This window comes from Mytilus trossulus, chromosome 8 (genome assembly GCF_036588685.1).
Source record: "Mytilus trossulus isolate FHL-02 chromosome 8, PNRI_Mtr1.1.1.hap1, whole genome shotgun sequence".
In the NCBI taxonomy this organism is placed as follows: domain Eukaryota; kingdom Metazoa; phylum Mollusca; class Bivalvia; order Mytilida; family Mytilidae; genus Mytilus; species Mytilus trossulus.
Window position 1 is genome coordinate 24,485,368 of NC_086380.1, and position 10,332 is coordinate 24,495,699.

Consider the following 10,332-nt stretch of genomic DNA (forward strand, 5'->3'; position numbering starts at 1 on the left):
TTCATATTTTTTTAATATAAGCAAAAATAAGGAATCATATTGTTTTAAAGGTTATTTTTGTTTCATAACTAGGATATAGATATCATCTTTTTTTTCATTTATTGGTTAATACCAGGTGTGTTCTTTTCTGGCTGACCTGTTTTGGTAGTATAGATTTGGGTTCAGTGCTCAGTATTTTAGTAGCCTGCAGGGATAAATTCAGTTTAGTCTTCTTTAAATGTGTAGTTTGTTTGTAACTTGTGTAATTGAATGTTATATTCATTTCTCATGTTCAAATATATTTATTAACTGATTATGACTTTGTCTATTATTGATAGCTGTACACTTCGCAAACTTTCGAAGATATAAAAGGATGGATACAGTTGCCAAGATATTCCTTCATTAGACAGAATCTGAAAGTGCATCACTGGTCGCTATCTTGTCATTATTGCAGTCACTTTAAGACTTGTAAATCTTTTAACAATTTGTTGATTAGAACACCAGATCAAATTAATCCAATGCATACAGACATATCATATCATATTATATTCTAATCTGTAAAAGAAAAAATTTCACCTAACATTACCATGCAGTTACTGGAATAAGTTCAATTTCTATTTTGCTTATTTTATTGTTTTGTTCTTCTAGCATTCACTCTATAAAAAAAAAGATGTGGTATTATTGCAAATGAGACAACTATCCACAAAAGATCAAAAATGACACAAACATTAACAACTATAGGTAACCGTATGGCCTTCAACAATGAGCATAGCCCATACCGCAAAGTTAGCTATAAAAGGCTCCGATAAGACAATGTAATACAATTCAAACGAGAAAACTAAAGGCCTTATTCATGAAAAAAAACCAAATATGTAACACAAACAAACCACAACCACTGAATTACAGGTTGATTCAAATTTAAAGAACTTGATTCCTCATTTAAATTATCAAAACCGTATAGTAAATCAATTGTAGTGCAAACACACTGAATGAAAAACATTTACAAGACAAAAATGGAACCAGCTGTTGTCAATCAATAAAAACACACAAACACGTTTGGATTAAAAGAACTTTTAAGTTCACCCATTTGATGAAAAAATTTCCTTAAAACGGGCAAAATCAACAATTTTGAATTCCTTATGACACAGTTACATGAGCATTTATACAGAGCACCCAGATTTTATGAAATATACCTTGAAAATATTTTATTGCAACATAATTTTGATTCAAATCAATATTATACCATGGATCTAATTAATTTTTGAAAAACAAAATTAAAATTTCATTTTTGAAAATTTTACTATTTTTTTAATTTTTCCCGAACTTTTTGATATCACAGTGGCATAGTTTTGACAGATGCCCACGAAAAACTTATAATTTCTGAAATAATAAGTATGTAAGAAGGATAAAATGATAAAAAATGGTTTGTGTTGAAAAAAAATCAAGACGGACCAATATGGAGCTTTGTCCTACCTTTTCATACTTTTTTTCACAATTTTAAAAATGTCAACTTTTGATAATTTTTTTTTCAATTCAATTTTGATTTGCCAGCCAATTTTATTTTATTTTTGGTAAATTGGGTCCAATATGAATTGATACATGTAACTCAGTAGACTGGATGTGGTTGTAGATAGATTTTAGAGCTCTTTAAAAGTTGCTAACTTAGCAATATAAGAAAAAAAAATCAAAATATGCTATTTTCATTTTGCCACGGTTACCAATTTGGTGCTTTTTAAAGAAATAAGTAAGGTAAATCTGAAATGGTGTTTTCTTATACTATTTATGAAAAGAGACAGATTTATCTAAAAATGTCTGTTTTTTTTTTTAAATATTTTGGTCTAAAAATGGCAGCATTTTCATAATTTTGTTACCAAATTGATGGTTTCCATGACAACAGAATTTTCATACTTGAAAATAGTACAAATAAAAAATAAATTTTTTTTTTTTGTTTTGACCCAATATGAATGAAATAAGACCCAAACCATAATGATTTATTTTTTTTTACTTTCCATGTATTGCTTCATGGCTTCTGACTTCTTCTCTTAAAGATCATTCAATGACAAGTAATTACATATTGGTCGGCTTTCATAATATCAAGATTATTTCATAATCCTATGAACTATTTTCAAGACTAAGTAGTAAGAGTAGTTTCAATTGTTATAAAGATGTAAAATAGTTGATTATATATGATAAGTTACAGATTAATTGAAACTTCTCTGACTACTTAGTCTAGAAATTAGTTCATAGGATTTTTGCTGCAAACGTACAAGCGAGAAAATCGTTTGAAGACCTTGTCAGTGATTTATTAATTCTCATTTATTTCTTTTCCTGTTATCTTTTAATTGATTTTTTTTTGTTATTATATTTTATATATAATGCTGGCTGTTTGTAATTATATTTTATAAATAATGCTGGCATTACTTTGGATTAAGTTCCGTTAAAACACCCTGTAGCTAATCCGCATTTATCGAAATGTTTGAAAATTGGCATACGGTATGAGAAAGTTGTAATACTGCCAAATCAGATAATTTTTCGTGTAAATTGATCGTGCGTTTCTTGAAAAAAAATCGGTAGTAATGGAACTAAAATAGGGCTGTTTTTATGTATTTAGTTTTCTCCCTCGTGTAATCTAATTGCAACTGAATTTTACAGTTTGTCCTAATGCAATGAATCACTTATTTTTCTTTATACAAATAAGCGGTTTTACACATAAATTGCAAATCTGTCTCAAAATTTGAGGATTTAGGTAAAGAACTAGACATATTGTGTACTGTTATTGTACAATCCAAGTTGGTGGTATACAGTAAATCTACCATAAAACGCATTTTAGTGCTATTTATCTTTTAGATATTGAACGTACTCTGTAAATGGATATATCAATGAATTGTTTCATATTGTTCATGTCAGGACCTTTTATAGCCGACTATACAGTATGGGTTTTTCTCGTTGTTGAAGGTTGTACGTTGCATATTTTAGCTTCCATCTACTTCATTTGAACTTTGGTAGATAGTTTCTCATTTGCAGTCATACCCCATCTCCTTTTTATATACCAAAGATGTTTTTTAAATGAGGGTATTTTTATTGTACGTTTTTTGTTTTTGTTTTAGTTTATCTTTTTATTTTTCATAAACACATTGCGTAAAGGGGAATTAGCTGTCATATTCCAGCTCATCGATTTGACTCAAATTCAAATATTTGATTTATTACATACTAAAACGTATATTCAAATAATAAAAAAGTCTAAGATAAGAAATTAACAATGCATGGACTCGATATTATGTATCAACATTTCGTGTGTATTTTAGTCTAGACGCCATCTAATTGGCCATCGAAGTGTCCTTCGAAGAATACCGACGGTAATATAACCCGATATTAAAATAACATAGACATAAATAGATAGCGAACACGTGCAATTGATTTTCTCTAGGTCTGTTTGATTTCATAGTGTAGGTTAAAAAGTATGTTAATAATCGTTTTCACCTGTATTAGAATGCGTTTTTGTGAATCAAATCAGTCAACCAATAGGTAACCCTGGTTTCACTTTCAATGTTGACTCACTTTTCCTTTTAACAGCTAAACAAGCCTAGTACATGGATAACCCATCTCCATCTAAGGCGTTGAATTGGAGATCACATGAATACGGATTCAATGAGGTCGGGTTATTCACTTGCAAGTGAATAATTCATCAGCGATGTTTCTTATCTTATTTTTACAAAATTGACCCAAGCAAATTATCATTTCACTTTTTCACTTCCATTAATGATTAAACAAACGAACATCATATTTTGATTTTTTGAATATCTCGTAGCTAATGCCCTTTTAAAGTGTGTAATACAGTTAAACCATAAATGTTACTTCTAATACAGCAAAGTTGACTGCTACATTATGGGCTAATCCCCGTCAATATATCTTTTACCGAGAACTCTATCTTTTTCGTCTCTATTAAAAATGAAATATTTAATAAAACAGAATATTCTTGTTGATAAATGGAACAATATCTGATATTGCTTTTTATATATTCATATGAAAAAAGTGAATTCACACAAATACCGAACTCCGAGGAAAATTCAAAAAAGGAAAGTCTCTAATTAAATGGCAAAATCAAAATCTAAAACACGTCAAACGAATGGATGACAGTATACATTGTAACATATTTATTGAAAATAATTCTTTTTTTTTTAAATCAATTGCGCCACTCTAACTGCTACGTTTCTACATCATGTTAATCCAGAAAAAGTTTAATGGTTCAAACCACCATTTTTTTCTTAAAATGTCCTGTACCAAGTCAGGAATATGGAAGTTGTTATCAAATAGTCCGTTTCTATGTCTGTTGCCTATTGTTTTTGTTGCAGATCACTGTTTCTTTTGTTCCGTTGTTTTCTTCTTCCCGGATTTGTTTTCTCTTAATCGAATTATGACTTTGAACAGCTGTATACTACTATTGCCTATTTTTAAACTCAATTATGTCTTTTCGTTTCAATACAAAAACATTATCTTGTGTTTTAAAGTATTTTTTTTGGGCTGTAACGGGTTTTGTTTAATTGTATTTTAATTTTTGTTAAGTTATCGTTCATTGCCGACTTATTCCTGGCTAGTAACATTTACATTGGAGTTCGGTATATTTGTTCTACTTAGTTGTAAAAAAGAATCACGAGTTGCCAAGATACACATACCCAGTTCGTTAACAGAAGGTATTTGACATCTCCAAAAAGAGCACACTTGTTGCGTTGCCACCACAGGCGTGTATCTCCAGTCAGCGCATTGGCCGTTTATAGGACGACGACATATCAAGGTGTATATATATTAAACATATACTTCTAAATAGGGGTTCGATCTGCTGATATAAATCTAACTGCTAAGGCTTCACAGAGACATAAAACTGGTAAAAGTTCACACCCTGTTTATTTCAGTAGTAAGGCACAACATGAATTTATGCAGTGTGACAATAGTAAATAATTATACTATATAAACTTATATGATATCTATATATAAACAGAAGGAGTCCCCAGAGGATACATAAAACTTAAAATGGTATGAGATTTATCACTCTCATAGCTAACTTGCTATATTTCCGATGAGGTGCATATACACCTGAGGTTCAATCGCACCTAAGGTTTAGGTTACGGTATATAAATGAGGTGCGGTTGCACCAAGGTTCAATTAAGGTAAATGAGGTGCAGTTGCACCAAGGTTCAGTTACACCCAAAGTTCCTGTGCACCCGAGGTTCAAGTGACAGTATAAAAACGAGGTACTGTTGCACCAAGGTTTACAATTTAGTTATAAATGGTCATCTTTAATCAAGGTGCCTTGCCGTTATACGGTGCAGAGACACCGAAAATAGATTTGGTGCGCCAAATTCAAACTTGGGAAGCACCGCTAAATTTAACTACCGCTATAAACGGATTAAATGCATTAACAGAATCAGTTGATTGGTAAAATCATCTAAATATAAAATATAATTTATATTCATAACGTTTCTATAAAGGATCAATAATCCACGAAAGCTTTTAGATAAATATTGATGCACCCGGTGCAACTTCGTTTGACTCCCGGTGCCAATAAAATAAAAGAATGGTTTCTTTTAATAGAAACACTCAAATAAAGATCCCTAAAAAGGCATAATTATATTAAACTATTACGCGAACGTACCATAGCTAAATCTGATGCAATATTCTGCTGCGACATTATGAGAAATACTTTAAAAGTTAAACTTCAAGCGAAATAAAAATGAACGTGTCTCAAGAAAGTGAACTGAGAAGAGTGACGTCACGAGTACGCTGACGTCGCTTTATATATAGAATAATATTAACCAATCAAATAATTCGGTTGACGATCTCCGGGCAAACGTGCTCATTTGCGCAAAGATGGTGGTTCTAAGTATCCTCCGGACACTTATGCACAATATTACAAATAATTCAGACTTCACAAAGGATTCACACCTAACTAGATGGATAAATAAATGTATTAAAAAGTTAGTAATGCAGGATAAAAGTCATGATATAACAAAAAGTAAGTGAAATTTCATACTGAAGAGGTTCGGGTCCCGACAAAAATGGACATTCTGAACGACAAGTTAAAAGTGAAAGTAGACTAAAAATTACAGTATGAGAGCTATTACATATATAAATAAGTATGCAAACAATAAAGAAGGACACAATTCTATGATTCCTACAACATCAAGTCATAATTATTACATAACAACCGTAAACTACTAATTTCGGGGTCCCTTCAACATGTATAAACGACATGTAAACAAATCAATTTCCGGTGACATTCCAGAAATGTACTTTAACATCAGATGTAAACAAACGGATACTTACAATGGAACAAGATGGAGTTTAACAGGGATGTGAATAACGAAATATCCTAACAACAATAAATAATAACAATATAACATTTAAGACCATTTTAACTCATGAATGGATCATAAAAATTACATATATGTACATACTGTATGATGTACATGTAAAAAGGAACCAATTTCTGGCCGGCACAACACTGCCCCCTCCTTAGTATGGATTGGTCTCCAATTGGATTGTAAGGTAAGATAAAAATATATTATTATCTATACAAAGCCTAAGCGCTTTCTAGTAAGTTAAAAATGTGTACATTATTTTTCAACCATACAATAAGTTAAAAGAATATCTACAGTCCAAATATCAGATCTCAGTACTTGTTATGACAAACAAGCAGAATAAGTTAAATTCTATTCATACATATATACATTTGCCTATAGCTATTTATAATGTTTTCTCCAACTTGAAAACCTGAGAAAAGGTACCTATTCAATTATACACAAAGATAAAAATGTAACTGTACAGGCTGTATGCTCAGTACCACACACATAGTCTATCACTATCACACATACTCATGCGCAATAATTATTATTTACAATATATACATGCAAGTACCATTAAACTACCTAACACTTAAATTCCTATCCTTTAACTTCAGGGTTTACAGTAGAGGGCCAAGATGCCACAGGACTGCGTAGTAAATTTTACAAGAAAAATATACATTAATGGTCCTCTGACCACTATATACAATAAAAATTTAATAATATATATACCATTTCATTCTATTAAAAACCTTACCATTAATGATATATTAAATGTTTACAATTTTTCATAATTATAGTTAACTTTTACACATGAATAAAAAAAAAACACAATATCAGTCCAAAAAGTTCCTTTCTTCCAAGTCTTCTCTTGTCTTCTCATTCCGGGGCTTCTTAGTCTAGGCCAGTAGGGTTTTAGTGAGATCACAAGCTGATCACATAGGGTGGTACTCTCTTGTACCACAGTTTGAAATTATAAGCCATGTACACCTGTTGTACGTAATCGTGATGAAATTGATGTGGTCACTCATGAAGAATGAAAAATATGTGAATATCAAGACATTAATATTGAACTTATGGTTTCTATAAATAACATACATAAATTACCTACATGTAGCTATAGACCAATATATGATTAGTTTTAAGTTTATGCATTCCACGAGCACATTCTCTACAGTGGATGCTTCTATAAACTCAAATTGCTGTCAACAATAACAAGCAATTACTAATCATTGGTTTCTATGTTTACAGCAATCATATGTTGAATGATCTACATTCAAAATTATGTTAAAACCACAGTTGATATAATAAACTTGATATATAGTTGCCAGAATTTAATGCTGTGCAAAAATGCAACAATGCATCATACATAGAACATAAAATCATCAAATGGTAGAACAACCATGATTGTACCGTCTAAGAGAGCATTCTCTACATTAGAGGCTTCCACAATCATCATTTCTTTAATTAGAAAGAAATATTGTATTTATACTTTAGTTTAGTTCTTTGAGCATTAATTTTAAGCCATGTTGGGGCATTGCTGCCAGTGGAAATCTTTAATTTATCCTGATGTTGGGTATGTTGAATGATCCACATTCAAAATTATGTTTAATTCAATGTTACTGTAACAAGCTGATTATAAGTTGCCAAAATTTAATGTTGTGCAACAATGCATCATACATGAAACATAAAAAAACCATATGCCAGAACAAATATGATTGTACTGTCTAAGAGAGCATTCTCTACATTAGAGGCTTCCACAATCATTATTTCTTTAATTAAAAAGAAATATTGTATTTCTACTTTAATTTTATTCTTTGAGCATTAATTTTAAACCATGTTTCCGCATTGCTGCTAGGGTACATCTTTCATGTACCATAATGAACTACTTTTGGATTGGTCTAAGCGAAATAACTCCATTTCCAGGTAGACTAAGAGACCTGTCTTGTTAACTATTTTTGAAACTGCACTAACCATGCCAGTTTCAATCTTCACAAGAGAATCAACAATCTTTGATAGGGACAATAACATCAACTCCAGGAGGTACAACAACATCATGAGCTACAGCAATCCTACATATAGTAGGTTGCATATTTTCAGTAAAATGGTAACACGGTATCATGTCACCATTTATAGACAAACAACTTTCATTTAACAAAACATTACAGTTATAAGGGGTAAGAAAATCTAACCCTAAAATTCCATCATTATGTATATCAGCAATCAAAACTTCATGACTGATGATATGGCTGCCAATTTTTATTTCCACAGTAAATTTTCCGATAAATGCGGAAGTTTCTCCAGTAGCAGTAACTAAATTTAAAGTAACTGGAGTAATTAAGTTCTGAGATGAGAGAGGGATCTTCTCAAAAATCCTTCTATTAATTACAGTGACACTTGCACCAGTGTCAACCAACATATTTACAGGAAAGTCCTGTATCTTTGTTGAAACAAATAAACCCTCATCTCCGAACTAAGACACATTAAGTGCAACTATCCTGGGCCCTGACTCATTTGTCTCACACCGGCCCCCGTGTTTGACAAGTTCTGGTTTCCCGAATATCCCTGCCCATAATTTTGAGCTGTATTGCTATTTTCGTCATTGCGACCATTTTGGTTCCTGCCATTGTTATTATTCTGACCATTATAACTATTGCTTCTATTATTATTTCCAGAGCCATTTTTATAATTCCTGTTCTGATAATTACCCTTATTTTGATAATTATTTGACCATTGTTTATTATTGCTATAAATGTCATTTGTTTTTCCAGGTTGAGTACTCTGAGCTGATTTGACAACTTGCTTGATGTCGTTAGTCAAAGACTTCATTTCCTGGCGGAAACCATCCATGAAGGTCTTTGTAAAGGACTCAGGATCATCAAGACAAGCTGATTCATTTGTAGCTACTGCATTAATTGGATGACCACGATACCTATTGGTCTTCTGTTTATCAGCAACCCTATAGGCCTCAAGCTGTAGTGCCAAAATTTCCGCTTCAGCGATGTCCTTGCTCTGAGCCTCTCTTATTCGGAGCCTCATATCTGACTCCGGCAAAGCATCTATAAAGTGATCCTTTGCCAAAGTGAAGATAAGTGCTGGTGGCGCATTTGGATACGCTTGACGAGTGAGCTTTTTAATGGATTGAGCCAGTTCAGATATAGACTCTTCCTTACGTTTAACTCGTGTCTGTAAATTAGCTTTAAATCTCAGCTCGGTTCATTGATCCAAACCTTAAATTAAGGATCTGAACCAAGCTTTGATAATCTTTCCTTTCCATTGGGGAAAGTTCAGACAACAAGGTTCTGTCATCACCTTTGAGGCTACCAGCTAAATACAGAGATTTAGTAACATAATTCCATGTATTCAACTCCGATAATATCTCAAATTGAGACAGATAATCGTCAAGATCTTCGGTACCGTTATAATATTGCGGTTTCATTTTAATGGATCAATTGATATTTGAATTGGACATTTGTTTCTGATGTGGAGTGCGTACCCCTGAATTTGATTTACCAGCTACTAGATACACCAGGAGCCAGTGTGGATGGACCAGACCATCTATTAGCAGTTGCTAAATTGTCATTGTTATTATGGTTTAATAAAACATTGTGAGTTGAAAACAGATTGTTAGAGTTATATGCCCTCTCTAAATAAGGAGATGTAGGTTCACCTTGCATGTGAGGGTGAAATGTACTACCATTGTAATCATTTGTTGGTTGGTCTAAATCAACCAACGAGTTCCTGGTCACATGAGTTTGATCACCTGATCCCAAACTGGGAATATAAGGCTGGGTGACCTGAGCTCGTAAAGCTGCAATATCTTTGTCAACTTTATCCATGGCCTTGTTGGTCATATGCTGCATTTCTTCTTTGGTGGTCTTAAACATCTGATCAATTTGATGAAGAAAGTCATCAAATTTGTTTTGCATGAGTCTCTCTACATTACCATAGTTTGGTGTAGAAGCACTTGCAGAAGGAGTATTGCAAGAAACTTCATCAACAACATGCATGTCCA